Source organism: Microtus oregoni, unplaced genomic scaffold (genome assembly GCF_018167655.1).
Source record: "Microtus oregoni isolate MIOR12 unplaced genomic scaffold, Mior012 000062F_ref0000492, whole genome shotgun sequence".
Taxonomy (NCBI): Eukaryota; Metazoa; Chordata; class Mammalia; order Rodentia; family Cricetidae; genus Microtus; species Microtus oregoni.
This window is the reverse complement of record NW_024543872.1, coordinates 3,022,532-3,039,201: the sequence shown is the minus strand read 5'-3', so window position 1 is coordinate 3,039,201 and position 16,670 is coordinate 3,022,532. Positions and strand designations below refer to the sequence as shown.

Here is a 16,670-nt window from a genome sequence, read left to right as displayed (position 1 = left end):
CTGGATAGATGACTCAGTGGATGAAGTGAATGGTATGCAAGTGTCGGGGCGTGAGTTCGGATCCCCAGCACCCATATAAGAGCCAGCTCCATACCAGCCGTCATCTCCCAGCACCGAGTGTACGGAGACAAGCCGATTCTTGTTGGCTGGCTTGCCAAAACAGTGAGTACCAGGTTAAATGAGAGGTTCTATCTCAAAAAGTAAGTTTGAGACTGATAAAGGGAACCCCAACATTGAGCTCTGGCTTCGACATGCACGGGCATGTACACCCCACCTGAACATACATGGATCTATCACAAACAAAAAAGAGAGGAAAGAAAACGAAGAAACTAGCTCTGAGAGGTCGAGGTCCATTCCAGTGTTCAGGTCAGAGACAAGACATGTCGTGCATGGTGAAGACGGCTGGAAACCCAGCTTCCTGTCCATGGTCTCCCCATTCTTCCTATCCCTCCTTATAAATGATGGAACTTTGAGGAATGGCCTGTCTGTAACTGAAAAGCCCAGTTCCACTGTCAGCCAATGAGGTCAGTGGCTCAAGGGAAAGATGCCCGGAGAAGAAAGGACTTGGCAGACTGGCAACCAGCAGGTGGAAGTTGGGGGGCTTGCAGCCAGATTCCATCAAGCCAGAGCCACAGATGCAAAAGCATGTGTGGAGTTCCTGGAGAGTCTAATTGCAGCAGTGTCCAGGTAGACCGGGAGAATCGTTCATTCTTGCGGTAATCAAGTCTCTTGATGTCATTTTGATTCTGTCCATGAGCGTTCCTGTAAACCTGAAGAAAGATGACTGGCTAGGTTGTGTGACTGGCGTCCTTGACAATCTGCCTATTGTTAATTTCAGGTCAAGCTGACTATTGTTGATGTTTTACTCTTTTGGCTTTTGGCAGGGGCACCACGCAGCTCTCAAATAAATCACACATAGAGGTTTATTTTTAGTTATTGATGCCCAGCCTTAGCTTGGCTTGTTTCTGGTTAGCTTTCTAACTTAAATTATTCCGACTACCTTTTGCCTCTGGGCTTTTTCCTTTTCCTGCTTATGTGATCTTTCTTTCACTCTGTGGCCGGTTGTGTAGCTGGGTGGCTGGCCCCTGAAGTCTTCCTCCCCTTGTTCTCTCATTGCTCCTCCTTCTCCTCTTCCTTGGTTCTCCTTCTATTTATACTTTCTGCCTGCCAAGCCCACCTATCCTTGTTCCTGCCTCACTGTTGGCCATTCAGATTTTTATTAGGACCATCAGGCATTTTAGACAGGCAAAGAATCACAGCTTCACAACATAAACAAAAGCAAACATCTTATTATCATTATATTCCCCAACAGACTATTGGTCGATTATTTGAGGATGCAATATAGGGAAGTGAGACAAAACAGAACCGATGCCAACACTTACTAGTGCTAGGAGTCCCTTTGTGCATTTACCAGCTTCAGTAGTGACAGAAGAAATTTGAGCCACTCACAAGCTTCAGTGCTAGGTGCGGCTTAACCCACTCACTAGCTTCAATGGTGAAGGATCACCCTAACTCAGTCATTGGTTTCACCGCTGTCATATAAAGATTTCCCACCTATGAAGGAACCCAATTCTTCCCTGCTAACTCCTGAATATTAGTTTTTGAGCACTGGGCACACCATTTAATTCCAGTAACAGACAGAGACCTGGAGGTCAACAGATAATGGGAGCCGATATGGAGGAGACCAACCAAGAACTCAGTAAAGTTGGGTTTATCCAGGAGAAAAGAATAGCTTTCTGGGGCAGTCCAAGGATGGAGGAGAGCCCAGAGGAACAGAGATGAGCGGCTCCCAAGAGAGGAGACTGAAGAGAAATGGGCTTCTTGAGCAGAATCAGCCTTTGGTTGAAGCCAAAGAAGTTACAATGATATATGTTAAGTGTCACACCTTTTACTTCCTATTCTGGGTCAGAGAGTGTATCAGCATCTAGGCTAGCTTGAGCTTGTTCCAGCTGCCTCCACTGGGCAGGTGCGATGGCCTCAAGGTGGAGAAGCTAAAGTCCACTCTTATTGCCTCCTAGTTAAAGAGTCTGGAATTCATGGGGCACTAAAAATGATCACAATACCGTCTCCATGGTGTCACCAAATTCAGAAGCAAGTCAGTCCTCAGCTGTGTTATGGCTGAAGGATGGCTCAAGCACCTGTCAGGCATCTACAGGAGAACGGATACTGCTGGAAAGTGTTGTGCTCAGTTAAGCAAACCAGGCTCAGAAAGACAAACGTCACAAGTTTTCTTTGATGGGTGGAACCTTGATTTAAATGTATGTGTCTGTATTATGTGTTTATGTATGTCTGTTTGTAGGTCATGGACTAGAAAGGGGCTCGTGAGGGCAGAGGAAGAGATCTTAAGGGAAGTAGGTTTCTTCAACCTGTGTAGCTTGGTCCTAGAGACCTGAGTGGAACAGTGGGGGAACGGAGAGAGGACAGACACACACACAGATCACGTGGATCGTGTGGGTCATGCACACTTTGATAGGGTGGCATCAACTACGCAGCTACCCAGAACCACAGCTTGTTTGTTCCTAACGGCAGTGGGAGGAGTTAGCTAGTCTTGGGAGGAGCTTCCTGTAGGTGAGCAGTCTCAGGTTGTAAACATCTGGGTGGAGGAAACTGCAGTTAGTTCTTTGCACGCACATCAACACTCATACTTTTACACACTGCCACCATTCACACTTGGGCCAGAAGAAGACTTTGCCATCCCTCTGAGCCTGAGGGAAAGGCTTTGCTGATTTCCCATGAGTCTGAGGTCTTGGTCCTTGACATACCAGCTCATCTCACACAATGCATATGCACTTAAAACTTCACTAGCCCAGGACTTCACTTGTTCCCTACAGGTAGGAGATAGAGAGGGCACTGGAACACAAGTAATTGGAAAGAAGAAAGAGCTCTAACTGGGGAATGAAAGGAAACAAGCTAAAGACAAGGAGGGGTCCTGGGAAGACAGGAGGGAAAGGAACAAAAGAAAACAAACTATAATGACCCATATGCATAAAGATACCAGGAGAAAACCCATTTTTCTGTATTCTAATCTTAAAAATTAATTTAAAAATATCCAAGCCTGTTGTACAGGTTCTCGCAGTAAAGATCTAGTAACATCTGCAATAGAAGGGGCCACTGGAGGTCATCCTGTTCCAGCCTCCTGAAATGCCTGTTGGACCAGGTCTGTTATAGGCAACTTCCACCCTGAGGTTTACTTGGATGCAGTCTATGCGTCTCTGAAGGTGACACTGAGAACGCACACAGACACATGCATGCGCATACATACACACACGCACACACAGTCTCTTGTATCAAAGAGTTGCATTTAAATCTGCCTTTGTCAGTGAGGAAATAGAGTCCCTCTTCTAGGTTCTTAGTCTTGCAAATAAAAGGACTTAAGAAAGGAGCCAGAAGGAAACTCAAGAACAGTTCTACTGGAGTGTTAAGGGGAAGACGACAGGGCAGTCAGCCGCCAGGAGGAAGCAATGGGAAGGGAAAGGCAGTTCTGCTTTCAGAATTGGAGGTGGGAAGCAGGCAGCCCAACAATGGAAGCCTTGTAGCAGCTGCATGGGCAGACAAAGTGGGCATGCCATAAGGAAGGAATGCCCGCAGCGTCTGGGCAAACAGGATGAAGATTTGGAACGATGCTCAGAGAAGGACTACAGAAAGAAGAAAAGAAATCTCTGAGTGAAATCTCACCCAGAAAGCAGCAGTCTTAGCAGTGAAGGTCTGCAAGCAACCTTGAGGGGGGTATTTAAGTGTGGTCTATTCTGGGGCGTGGTTGTTTCCCCCATTTTCTTGCCATGTCTTCTGGTGTGTCTTGCTTCTTCCCATCCCTGGCTTTAGGCTGGTTGTAAAATGGAATTTATCCTCCTATGGCAGAAGGTCTCCAGCATTGTCTGGGCCTGGAAGGCACCTGCTGTGTCCATCAAAAAAGTATGACCATCCATTGACCAAGTAAGAGGGACCACTGACCACCAGCCATCCTATACATCCCCAAGACAGCTGGCATATTGATATTCACATCTCAAATGGTGCTTGGTTAATGGTTAGCATTAATGGTGAATGGCTAGGGATAGGCAGGGAGGGATTCCTCACATAGTCTGGGGGACAGTCATCCTCAGAGGGTGGACTGGCTGCTGGTCTTGGTTAAAACACTCCCCAGGGTCAGAAGAGGCCAACTCTTTTCTATCTCCACTAGGTGTTAAGTAGCCAGAACGTCTGTGCCCTCTCCTTCTCCTGTCTGTCCAGCAGGCTAAGGTGTGAGCAGCCTTCTTGGGTACCCAGGCCTGGGATCTTGGGCACCAGGCCTGCTACACTTGAGGAATCCTAAGGGATGCTACCCAGACCCTGGGTGGAAGGGCCAGTATTCTATTTCTAGCCCCAGACTCTCCTCCAGTTTTCTTGAAACCTTAAGCAATATCTCTCTCCTCTCTAGCCTCAGTCTCGCTGTGTGAACAATGAGGGGACGAGGGCCTGCTTGCCTTCTGGGCTCTTCCTACTCTAACTGAAGGTCTGTTAACTTGTGGAAAGTAGATTTCACTTTGACCAGCAGAGGGGAGCAGTTGCCTGTGAACCAGCACCTAGGTGGTGTGAGGGCTGGGAAAACTGGGCGCAGGCTCCACAGAGGCCTAGTACAGACAACTTGCTGATGAACTGTCTCTAGAGGGGATGCCAGGAAGTCTTCCAAGCCCCTTCCCCACTCTGGGGGAACCTAAATACACTGCTCCTCTTCTGCAGGGAAGGGTGGGCCAGCCATCAGAAAGTCACAGTGTCCTCTCTAGCCTTGCCAGTTTGATGGAGACGTGGTAACTTATTTAAGCCATAAAAGCAAAATAGGTAAAAAGAAAAATAAACAGGTAAAGAAGAAGCCCACAAAAGTGAGACGTATACACACAGGTGATTTATTCCCAACCCTCCCCCATTCTGTTCCCTTCGAACTTTCTAATCCCAGATCCCTTAGAAAGTCCTCCATGAGGGCCAGGAGGTGGTGGCGCATGCCTTTAATCCCAGCACTCAGGAGGCAGAGGCAGGAGGATCTCTGTGAGTTTGAGGTCAGCCTGCTCTACAAAGGGAGTACCAGGACAGCCAAGAGACCCTGTCTTGAAAAACAAAACAAACAAAAACAAAAAAGAAAGAAAGAAAGAAAGAAATAAGAAAGAGAAAGTCCTCCATGATTTTTGCCTACTAGTTACCACACAAATAAGGTCATGAACCAGGGCTGGGCATGAGATACCTGGTTGACACTCCAACCACAGATAAGAAGGCAGGGCCACCACTGCCCTGACCAGAGCTCTCTCTGATAGAGCTCACAGACACACCATAAGGTACCTCACTGCCTGAGAAAGATCCTAGAAGATAGTGCGGGAGGGGGACAAGGTGGTGGATTATTTGGCCACCATAAACACAGAGATGGAGCTATATGCAGTGACGGTAATGGCCTGCCTGAGAAAATAGAAGTCTCCACTTAGAATGTTTCTTATTTAAATTTGATTGTGTGATGTCCCACAGCCACAAAGCTCACCCATGACTTCCCATATCCAGTTCCAAGTCCATCCTTACAAGGACCCATGTCAGCCTCATGTCTAGCCCATCCCTCCTCGTACTCAGTGATGCAGCCCTAGTGACGTCCTCCACACCTGGCCTGTACCTCATATTGGTGAGTCCTCTAGAGAAACCAGGGACACGGGGGCACCTCAGAAGGCACAACATGGAATGAAAGTAGCCTGGGGTGCAGGTGGGGATTCAGAGTTGGTGAGATTCTGGCAGACAGGCTCTAGAAGGTTTGGACCAAAACATCAAAGCAGGGTACTCCCTAGGAACTGTGGTCACAAGTCAGAGATGTGAGGAACAGAGGTAGAGAGCATCGTGCTGTTGCAGCTAAAGAGGAAGAAAGTGTTGGATTATTTGGCCACCATAAACACAGATGGTCAGATGGGATTGGGGCCTAAGGACTCAGGGCTGAGTTCTATGAGCTTCTCTGACCTTTCCCTCTAAGCTAGTGGGTCTCAGTCTCCTGTTCACTTTCTGGGTGAGGGGATGAAGGTAAGACAGCAGGACATACATCCTCAGGAGCTCTCCCGACAGACTGCTGTCCACTTGTCTCTCTGCCAAGCTGGGTCATATTGTGTGAGAGTTACTCTTTATCTATCCGTTTGACTGGGTCACCGTGCTAGTCAGTTTCCATTGCTATAACAAAATACCTGAGAGAAATGAATGAGGGAGGATTTGTTTTGATTTGGTTTCAGACGTTATGGTTGGTGGCTGGCTCGTTGTTCCCAGGCCTGTCAGTGGCAAAATAGATGCTGTTTACCTCGTTTAGCCAGGGAGCAGAGAGAGAAGGAGCTGGAGGAGGTGTAGTGGGGTTCCATCCTGCCAGCCCACTGAATAGATGCCCAACTCTCTAGTCTCCACGGTCATATACATACATACATACATACATACATACATGTCCCTGTTGTAGAACATTAGTCGAAGATGTGTTCCATTTACTTGTGCTGTGGAACATTTGTTTAATGATGCAAAGATTCTTTTACATTGCATTTGTTTAATTCTGTGAAGCTGTGATAACTTGCCTGTCTAAAACACCTGATTGATCAAGTAAAGAGCTGTATGATCAATAGCAAAGTACCCTGGGACACTGACCCCTTGTGTTCACAGTCCTGGGAAAATGGGCCATCTCTGGCTGTTGTGGGTGGAGAGATGGAAGCTCTGAGTCAGTGTCTCATCATCCTTTTGTGCTTTCCGCCTCATCCTTAGGATGAAAACATATCAAAAGTGTGAAAGATGGGAGCCGTGCCTCAAGAAGAAAGTTATAGTGCTTCCAACATCACCGCTTCAGAATGACAGTCTTGCACTGTGCATCATGAAAACAATTCAATTATTTTGTGATCTCTGTAATGATGTTTAGGAGCTGTGCCCTGTCCATTCTAGAAGTTTTTGTTCCAGCTAGTCCAAACAAGCCAGGCTAGAAAGATTCAACACTGATACCAGATACTTACTGGGGACATCGAACTTATCCACTGTTGTCATCATCATTGTCTGCAGGATGAGGGTGGGGTAGAGGCAGGTGAACTCAGAGACAGGAATTGGTGTGGACTGCCGGCCCAGTGCTAGTTGCTAGATGGAGTGAGGGCCTCACCCCAACTCGGCCTTAGTGTCCTTGGAAGGGTCTTGGTTTTTTTGAGATAGTGTTTCACTGTAAATCCACTGAGGGACCAGGACTTAGAAGACCCCTTATAGCCAGACAGAAAAGGAGGAGCCCCGGTAGATAATAAAAACGGCAAACTTCTGGCTTCTTATACTGCGATCACAGACAAAGGCATACAGGCCTTTTCTCCCGGGGGTGTCTGACCAGTCTGACAAGTTCAAGGCTAGATCAGGACATGTTTACCCCAAAGCAGTGAATTTATCTGCCTCACTGTCTTTGTTTAAACTGACCAACCCTAAGCGAGAGTCGAATGACCTTAAAAAACCCCTGCCCTCAACTAGAGTCGTGGCTTCTGCTCTGTGTGTGTGTGTTGAGGGGGGGGGTCTTTTTCTCCATGAACCCTACTATGGGTGTTTCCTCACCCCTAATCAAAGCCTGTCTTCTCTGGTTGGCTTCTATCTGCTGTGTCCAAGATTCTCAGGGCGCTTGGCGTTCTCTTGTCTTTTAGTGAAGAGAAAATGAACCTGACCAATACCCAAAAATGATTGTAGGCACCAAGATGACCTTGAACTCACTCTGTAAGCTAGGCTGGTCTCTAGCTTCTGCTCCTACAGGCTGGAATTAGAGGCACATGCCTCCACACCTGATTTGGGAAATGTAGCATTTAGTAATAAACAGTGAGCAAGCTTGCTCGTTCTCTGGCCTGGGGGATATGGTGTCCTCAAAGCTGCTCACTTGTAAGCACAACCTGACAAATGGCCCGGGCAAGGAGCAGTCGGTGCCCCTTATCATCTCCTGCATCCAGGAACCGTCAGGGCTGGAGGTGGGTTGCCTCCACAAACACCTGCCACAAGGCCTGACATATATATCCCTGGCCAAATTTAACTTTCCTTTGGCTGCTCTGACTCATGGGACTCAGTGGAGGAGATACTGCTCACTCACCTGCTCACTCTGGTTCCTACAGCATTTAAACCAGAGGCAGGACCGGAGCATGGCTCAGCAGTGAAGCAGGAACTAAGCACACACGGGGTTTTAGGTACAAGTCTGGCCAGTCTTAGCTGAAACACTTTGTGGATGGCTGGTGCCTCATAGGTACCGGGTGTCTCAATCTATTGTTTGCTGTGGTAACAAACCACCCAAGACTGGGGAATTGATAAGGAATGGAGACATTTATCACCTTTCCAGACACTGCAATGTCTGAGATTGAGGGCCAGGGCTGGGGTAGGGGGCTTCTGACTACATGATCTCTGATAATACCACACGGGAAGGTGTGTGCATGTGTGTGAGCCAGTTCACCTCTTTTTTTTTTTTTCTTTTTTTTTTGATTTTTCGAGACAGGGTTTCTCCGTAGCTTTTGGTTCCTGTCCTGGAACTAGCTCGTGTAGACCAGACTGGCCTCGAACTCACAGAGATCCGCCTGCCTCTGCCTCCCGAGTGCTGGGATTAAAGACGTGCGCCACCACCGTCCGGCCAGTTCACCTCTTTAAGAAGGCCATTTCCCAAATAATTAAAGCAAGCCGACGGCAATGGTCTCCATTCATCCATTCAATGCGCAAGCGTGCACCCTTCTTAATGATACCACAGTGAAGGTGGCCATGCCACTGGCTTCACTACTCCATTTCACCTCTCTCTGGCTCTGCTAAGGCAGGTGAGACCGACCCTACTCTAGGAAATGCTATGACTCCTACAATATTGTATACTTCATCCCTAGTTACTTCACATTCTGTGAGGCCCAGAAAATGAATGTAGACTTTTTTACTGATTAAATGTATATGTGATCAATATTTTATATCTTTCCATCTAATAGGGTTTTTTGTTGTTCCTAATGATTTGTTTTTAAATTTTATTATTAACTTTGATGTATATAGGCATTTTGCCTGCATGTACATGTGTCCTACATGTATGTCTGTGTATAACCAATGTGGTATCTGTAAAGGCCAGAAAAAGGCATCAGGTACCCTGGGACTTGTCTTACAGTTATGAGCCATCATGTGGGTGCTGGAATCAAATTGGAGGCCTCTGGAAGAGTGGGAGGTGCTTTTCATCCCTGAGACATTGCTTGAGTGCTCACCACCTCCACCTCCCCCTTTTAATGGGAAACCACTGTGGCTTCCAGCTTGCAGTCCTCCTACTTTAACCTAAGTGCTGAGATCACAAGACATTGGCACCATACCCAGAAATAGTTTTTCTTTATATCACTTGCCCTCTGATATTATCAAAGGTTTTTAGAGTTAACCTTAAGATTCACAGCCAGACCATGGTGGCACACACCTTTAATCCCAGCACTCAGGAGGCAGAGGCAGGTGGAACTCTTGAGTTCAAGGCCAGCTTGGTCTACAGAGCTTGGTCTACAGAGGGAGTTTCAGGATATCCAGAGTTACACAGAGAATTCTGTCTCAAAAACAAAAACAAACCAACAAAGAAGACCTATAAATCCTAAACTGGGATTTCATCAGCAAATAAGGTGAAAGCACAATCCTTCCACAACTCCCTGCCCTGTTTCGTCCATAATGTCTCAAAGACTTGTTTTAAAAATTTAAAAATTACATTTACTCTCTCTCTCTTTCTCAGGTCATCAGCTAGCAGTCTTTACCCATTGGCATGTCCCCTGCCTCCAGCTTTTTCAAGGCAGTGACTGGCAGCGTGCCTTTCTTCCTGCCTCTCTCCAGTCTCCTAGTGGGACTGTCAAGGCCTTGAGTACAGAGTATGCTCCAGTGAGATCTACAGGACTGGCCTGAAAACACAGCAGCAGTTCCTCTTCTGCTTTCTGTACATACCTGTTCAAATTATTAGAATTTGCTCCCAACTCACTCCACAAGCATTTCAGAAGGAACTTGGTTCTTGATATTTCCACCTCTGCTTTAGCAATCTTCTTAAAGGCTTCTGCCACCAGCTTATTTTCACTGCTAAAAGCAAGATTTCATCAAAGGCCCATAGAGCATACTAGGTAGGAATTCAGGTGACTGGGGTTTCAAATATTACTCTACCAATCTTAGGCAAATTAACAGAAGTCTCGGTTTTCCTTATTTGCCAAGTGGAGATAACAATACTTAACCCCCAATGGTAGTGCATTATGAATGTTAGGGGTTTTCTGTATTGCCTGGGACATTTAAGTATCCAATAAACCTTACCTATTCTGAGGATCAAAGAATGTAAAAGTAAAAGAGCCCTGGAAGATAGGACAGGGATGATCAATTCTTATTTTATAACTGATCAGCCCTACTTAATGTCAAATATGGGTATGACAATAATGAGTGTACTTGGAGATGTTGAAAAGCAAGAAACTATACTGTCAATAAAATTTGTTAAGTAAATTCTGTGTCCAAAGAAAGAAACAGGAACTAAGGTTCAACCTCTACTGTCAAAGGACTAGAGTTTAGTTTCCTCTTTAGTAAAGAAAAGCTTCAGTAGTCATTGTTCTTCTCATAGAAATATGGTAAAAATAAACCAGGAAAATTCTGAGGTTGTGTGTGTCTTTTTTTTTTCAGGATAGAAGGGAAAAAACAAGAAATATTTCAAATGAGAGAAACAGGATCCTATGACAGAGTATTCTAGTACTGTTTCAAATCTAGAAAAGAAATGCCAGAGAAATGCTACATATAAAAATAATTTGAGGGGCTGGAGAGATGGCTCAGTGGTAAGAGCACTGCCTGCTCTTCTAAAGGTCCTGAGTCAATGCCCAGCAACCACATAGTGGCTCACAACCATCTATGATGAAATCTGGTGCCCTCTTCTGGCTTGAAGGCATGCTTCCAAGCAGAATACTGTATACACAATAAATAAATCTTTAAAAAAATAATTTGAAAGTTATGATATATTTCTGGCTAATATTTTCTAGTTGATATATCATTGTTCTAAGTAAGCTTTAGATCTCAACAAAAATGAAATATGCAAATAAATTTGATGTGGGATTCCCATCTGTATGCTGTGAATATCATTGATTAATAAAGGAACTGCTTTGGACCTATAGCAGAGCTATAGGGGAACAGAGCTAGGCAGGGAAAACTAAACGGAATGCTGGGAGAAAGGAGGCAGAGTCAGAGAGAAGCCATGTAGCCCCTCTGGAGACAGACAATGCTAGAAACTTTACCTGGTAAGCCACAGCTACGTGGCGATACACAGATTACTAGAAATGGGTTAAGTTAAGATACAAGTGTTAGCCAATAAGAAGCTAGAGCTAATGGGCCAAGCAGTGTTCTAATAATATAGTTTCTGTGTGATTATTTTGGGTCTGAGCTGCCAAGCAGCCAGGAACCAACAAGTGGCCTCCTCACAACAAATATTAAGGCATAACATATCACAATAAGACTAAGTGACATGTGGAAATGACTTATACTAAATAATAAAAGGCTAGCCTTTATATAGTCTACTTTTGTTAGAAATAGAAAAGTATATAGAAGAAACCAATAATTGGGTGGGGATTACAAGTAAATTTATTTTCTTGAAATCATTTTTAAATAAAACATACATTTCATAGAAACCCTTCAAGTCCTAATACTTGGAGCTCTAATACCCTCACAAAATACCAAGTTTCATCTTAATATATGTCAAAACCCTTTTAGTGTTTATGCACTACCACAAAACAGGTATAGACAGAGAATAAAAAGTGGTAACTCAAAGAGGGAAAATTTTCAATACTAATTTAACTCAGTTATGAAATGTTTGCATCAGTGACTACATAAATAGCATGCATTGGTTTAATTTATTTTACCATTAAAGCATACCTTGAGAATAGCTATTGGCTTGAGAAGGTTCACCTATCATGTCCACTGATAATGAATTGTGTAATTCCTGAGAGTGTTTTTCCATTAGCTCTACTGTGTCACTGGATGAAGATGACGATGAAGACAGTCCCAATCTCATATATCTTCCTTTTTTACCACACAGTAAACAGTCTACTGGTGTGGCACTAGGACCCCAGGGCAGATGAACTTCATCTCTGTCATAGTTCCTAATAGCTCCACTGTGATGCACAGAGCGCTCTCGTTGCCAGATGTAATGGGTTGGTGCAATGGCCATAACCTATAGTGAAATGGTTACTTTAGAATTTAATAAAAGCATAAAATTGAGTAAAGTACAGAAATTGTACTTCAAGAGCATCTTTTTCTAAAACAGATTAAAAAACAAAAGAAAGGAAAAAAAGACTGGAGCCAGGCGGTGGTGGCTCACACCTTGAATCCCAGCACTTGGGTGGCAGAGACAGGCAGATCTCTGTGAGTTCGAGGCCAGCCTGGTCTACAAGAGCTAGTTGCAGGAACTAGCTTCAATTCCCAGCAGCTCAGAACTGTCTATAACTCCAGTTCCAGAAGACCTGAAACCCTCACACAGACATACATACAGGCAAAACACCAATGTACATGAAATAAATAATTTAGAAAAAACCTTGGAATAAACTTAACCAAGAAGATAAAAGACCTATACAATTAAAATTTTTCTAAGCTTTAAGCATCATTTCTATGTGGTGATTCTCCTTAGCTTCTTTTTACCCAGTTATTACCCTAAATTCCTATGTTTAAATACCAAATTCCTTAACTTTTCAATAAACCAGTTTGATTCCAGAGCTAGTTCCAGGACAGGCTCCAAAACCACAGAGAAACCCTGTCTCGAAAAACCAAAAAAAAAAAAAAAAAAAAAAAAAAAAAAAAAACAAAAAAAAACAAAAAAAACAAAAAAAACAAAAACAAATAAATAGAATAAAAGGTTCTTGCTTTTTATGAAATCCTATTTATCAGTCTTTCCTTTCATGGTTAGTATTTTTTTCAATGTTTAAGAATCTTTGATGGCCTTGAAGTTATGAATATATTCTGATTTCTTATCCACAAGCTTTGTCATCTAGGACTCTAATCCACTCCAAGTGAATTATCATAGGATATGAAGTAGAGACCAAAGCTCTTTTATAAGATTAGATAATGTAAGAATATTATTGACTGAAGCCAGGAGTGCTGGTTCATGGTTGTTGTAATCCTAGTACTTGAGAGGCTGAATAGGAGAATCACTGTGGGTTTGAGGGCAGCCTGGGCTACAGACTGAGAACCTCTCTCAGAAAACAGAAGGAAGAAGAGAAGAAGAGAGGGAGGAAGAGTGAAAGGAGAGAGAAAGGAAGGAAAAGAGGGAGAGAGGAAGAAAGGAATACAAGGGGCTGGAGAGATGGCTCAGCAGTTAAGAGCACTTGTTTCTCCTCTAGAGGACCGGGTTCAATTCCCAGCACCCACATGGCAGCTCACAACAACTGTCTGTAACTCCAAGATCTAACATCCTACATACATGTAGGCAAATCATCAATACATATGAAATAAAAATAAGTAAAATATATAAATATATATAAAAGGAATGCAAAATTTCCAAGACAGAATCATGGATGTAAAAGACTCTCCAGGACTGGGTATATAGCTCAACAGTAGAGTACTTGCTTAGCAGGTTTGATATCCTGGACCACAAAGGACCATCCAGCTTTTCCTCTATTGAGCATGTGTGATACTGTATGTAGACTCTAAGCTCTCTCCCATCAGTTTGTCTATTCCCATGCCAATGCCACACTGTCTTCTTCTTGTTTTAACTCTTTAAATCTGAGCGTATGATCTGCCAGTTTTGGTCTTTGTCTTGGATATTTTAGATCTTTTTCATTTCCACACACATTTCAGAGTCAGCTTGTCGGTTTTGGCCGCCTCTCGAACAACACGAAGGCTTTTAAGATAGGGAATAGCCCAAGTCGGCCTCAAACTGCTACGTATCTGAGAATAGCCTTAAACTCCTGATCCCCCTGCTGCCACTGTGCAAATACTGGAATCAAAGGCACACACCCCATGATAGACATCCTTTTCATATCGTCCCTAATGGGCTCAGAACGTCACATAAAGACTAAGTTCTTGGTATGTGAATGGCATGTGTGTGTATGTGTGTGTGTGTGAAGTATGTGAATCCAAGCCCGATACTGTGCCTACTTCCACTCCCGCCTCCAGCCCAGCAAGCATGAGGCTTCCTGTTCCTGCCCTTGTGCCCCCTTCTCTCTAGTTGTCAGGGTATGAAACAGCTGTTCCAATCACAGAGAAGTCCAATCCCCTGACCCGGAACTTGGACAAAGCAGATGCAGAGAAAATTGTTCAGCTGCTGGGGCAGTGTGATGCTGAGATCTTCCAGGAGGAGGGGCAAATCGTGCCCACCTACCAGGTGACCTACAGTCAAACCTCAGACACTGCCAAAGAGATGCTAAGCCAACCACATCTCAACTTCTACCCTCCCAGACTACGGTTTCTAATTTTAAAAATCCTGAGCCCCCTCCTCCATTCCAATCCGCTGTCCTCTGTTTCTTTCCTTTTTTTTCATCCCCCATTTTTTTGTTTATTTATGTATTTATTTTGTGAGGTGGGAGGATTTATTCCATGGGGAAATGTATGGAGGGCAGAGGACAACTTTTGGGAATCAGTCTGTTCTTTCATCATGTGGGTCACAGGAACGAACTCAGATCATCAGTCTTGGCAGCAATCCCCTTACCCACAGAGCCATCGCATGCTCCCCTCCTAGCTCCCATTTCTTCCTACTGATTCTTGTCTACTCTCCACAGCGACTGTACAGTGAGTCAGTTCTGACCACCATGTTGCAAGTGACTGGAAAAGTCCAGGAGGTCTTGACGGTACTAACTCTCCGCCTGCTTCCCATCCAGACACTGCTGTTCCCTCTAATGTCTTCTTTCTTGGGTCTCTGTTTCTGATTCTTATAAATCTCAACTCTTTACTATCTTGGTCTTCCCTTTGGATGTTTATTATTATCTTGGTCATCAATAGTAGTTATGATAATTGCTAGATGAATAATACTTTATCATCAGCAATACATTTTCTAATTTTCCTTTGTTTTTTGGTTTTTCAAGACAGGGCTTTTCTATGTAGCCCAGACTGCCTGAAACTCACAGAGTTTCACAGGCTGGCCTTGAACTCACAGAGCTCTGCCTGCCTCTGCCGCCCAAGGGCTGGGATTAAAGGCGTGCACCACCGTGGCCCGACTGATAATGTTTTTTCTAAAACAACACATGCACACACCTTAGTTTCTACTCTCCAAGTTTGTGTCAAAGAATATGCACATTTGAGAAAGAATATTGCAATTTAGTACATATTATAGCACTAGATACCTGGGTTTGAATCCCAGCTGTGATGTTTGTTACTTGAGGCAACTAACCCATTTAGCGTCTCAGACAGTCTGACCCACAAGTAGAGGAAATAACGGCACCTGCCACCTAGGACTTGCTGTAAGGGTTAAATGAGATGATGCTGTATGACATATACATTAGGACCAGGACACATGATTTCAGTAAGTGTTTCGCTGTGTGATCAAGGAAAGCACACATGGCCTTGCGCTCCCAACATCATGAAGTCTGAGTTGGGGGAGGTGGAGGCAGGAAGCACACACTTGGGAATAGTTAAAAGTTTTGACCTGGCCGGTGGTGGTGGCGGTGCACTCCTTTAATTCCAGCACTCCGGAGGCAGTGGATCTCTGTGAGTTGGAGGCCAGCCTGGTCTGCAGAACGAGATCCAAGACAGCCAGGGCTACAGAGAAACTCTGTCTCGGAAAACAAAACAAAAACTAAAAAGCTTTGACCTGACCTCCTCAAATTTTTGCTTAAATCTTTCCCGTGGCTACTCTTTTGTCCTTTGGTGAAGGAACGGTGAACAACGAACCTTTCCAAGTTCCTGAGTTTCTATTTCTCCCTGTCTTGTTTGACCCAGATACTTAGTGGATGGTGCAGACACAAAGATCAATGTGGTGTCTTTGGTTGGTTTCTTGAGACAGGAACTCCTTTAGCACAAGCTGCCCCGCCTGTTTTGTAGTTGACGATGACCTTGAGCTTCCGAATCTTCTGCTTCCACCTCCCAAGTGCGTGCAGGGATTAGATGGGTGTCAAGCCCAACGCGTGTGATTTTATCCCCTATAAACCAAGTGCAGGAGAAAAATGTTTAAATTATCACAAGATAAGAAGACTACGCAATATTATCAAGCAAAGAACAGAAACACACTACAGAAAAGTGGTATCTAGCGCGTATGGAGATGTTAGATATGATGAAAGGGCTACAGAAGCAGAAACCGGGAGGGAGCGTATAAAATCTTATTACTGCGGACCGGGGTCCACTTTGATGCTTGTTTCACCCAGGGCCACCTGGAGAGTCAGCCACTCTGGTAAAAAAAAAAATAAGGAACCCCCTCATTTGCAATGTCAGTAGTTTTCAACAGAAAAGTCTCCTTCTGCTTACAACACACCTGGGTTTCCAACACGGGTAACAGCAACACACGTCTCCGGATAGCGGAAACATGAGGAATTGTTTGCAAAAGCGGTAAATGAAGCCGAGAAAAGAAACCAAGGCGGGAGGAACGTTATCGCTAACTGCGGAAACCCCAAGCCCTAGGTAGGAGAGAAGAGGAAGGTCATTCGTGCCTACACGGGCTCCGCTTTCACTCTGGCGCTGCAAGGCTGGCTCCGCCCTGCGCCTGCGCAGTCGCGACAGTCGGGCGCAGCGGACCGGGCGCGGGAGGAAGCCGCACCTGCGCGGTAGCTGCG

At 44.7% G+C, this 16,670-nt stretch overlaps 1 long non-coding RNA gene across 1 annotated transcript; it reads right to left on the bottom strand.

Moving 5' to 3' along the window:
* Positions 1 to 11,780: 11,780 nt before the first annotated feature.
* Positions 11,781 to 16,512, bottom strand: LOC121439582. The gene is made up of 3 exons (XR_005973271.1): positions 16,373 to 16,512; positions 15,796 to 16,043; positions 11,781 to 12,148 (listed from the first exon to the last, which is right to left on the bottom strand). It is a non-coding gene; the product is annotated as an uncharacterized LOC121439582 (long non-coding RNA).
* Between the last annotated feature and the right edge of the window lie 158 nt (positions 16,513 to 16,670).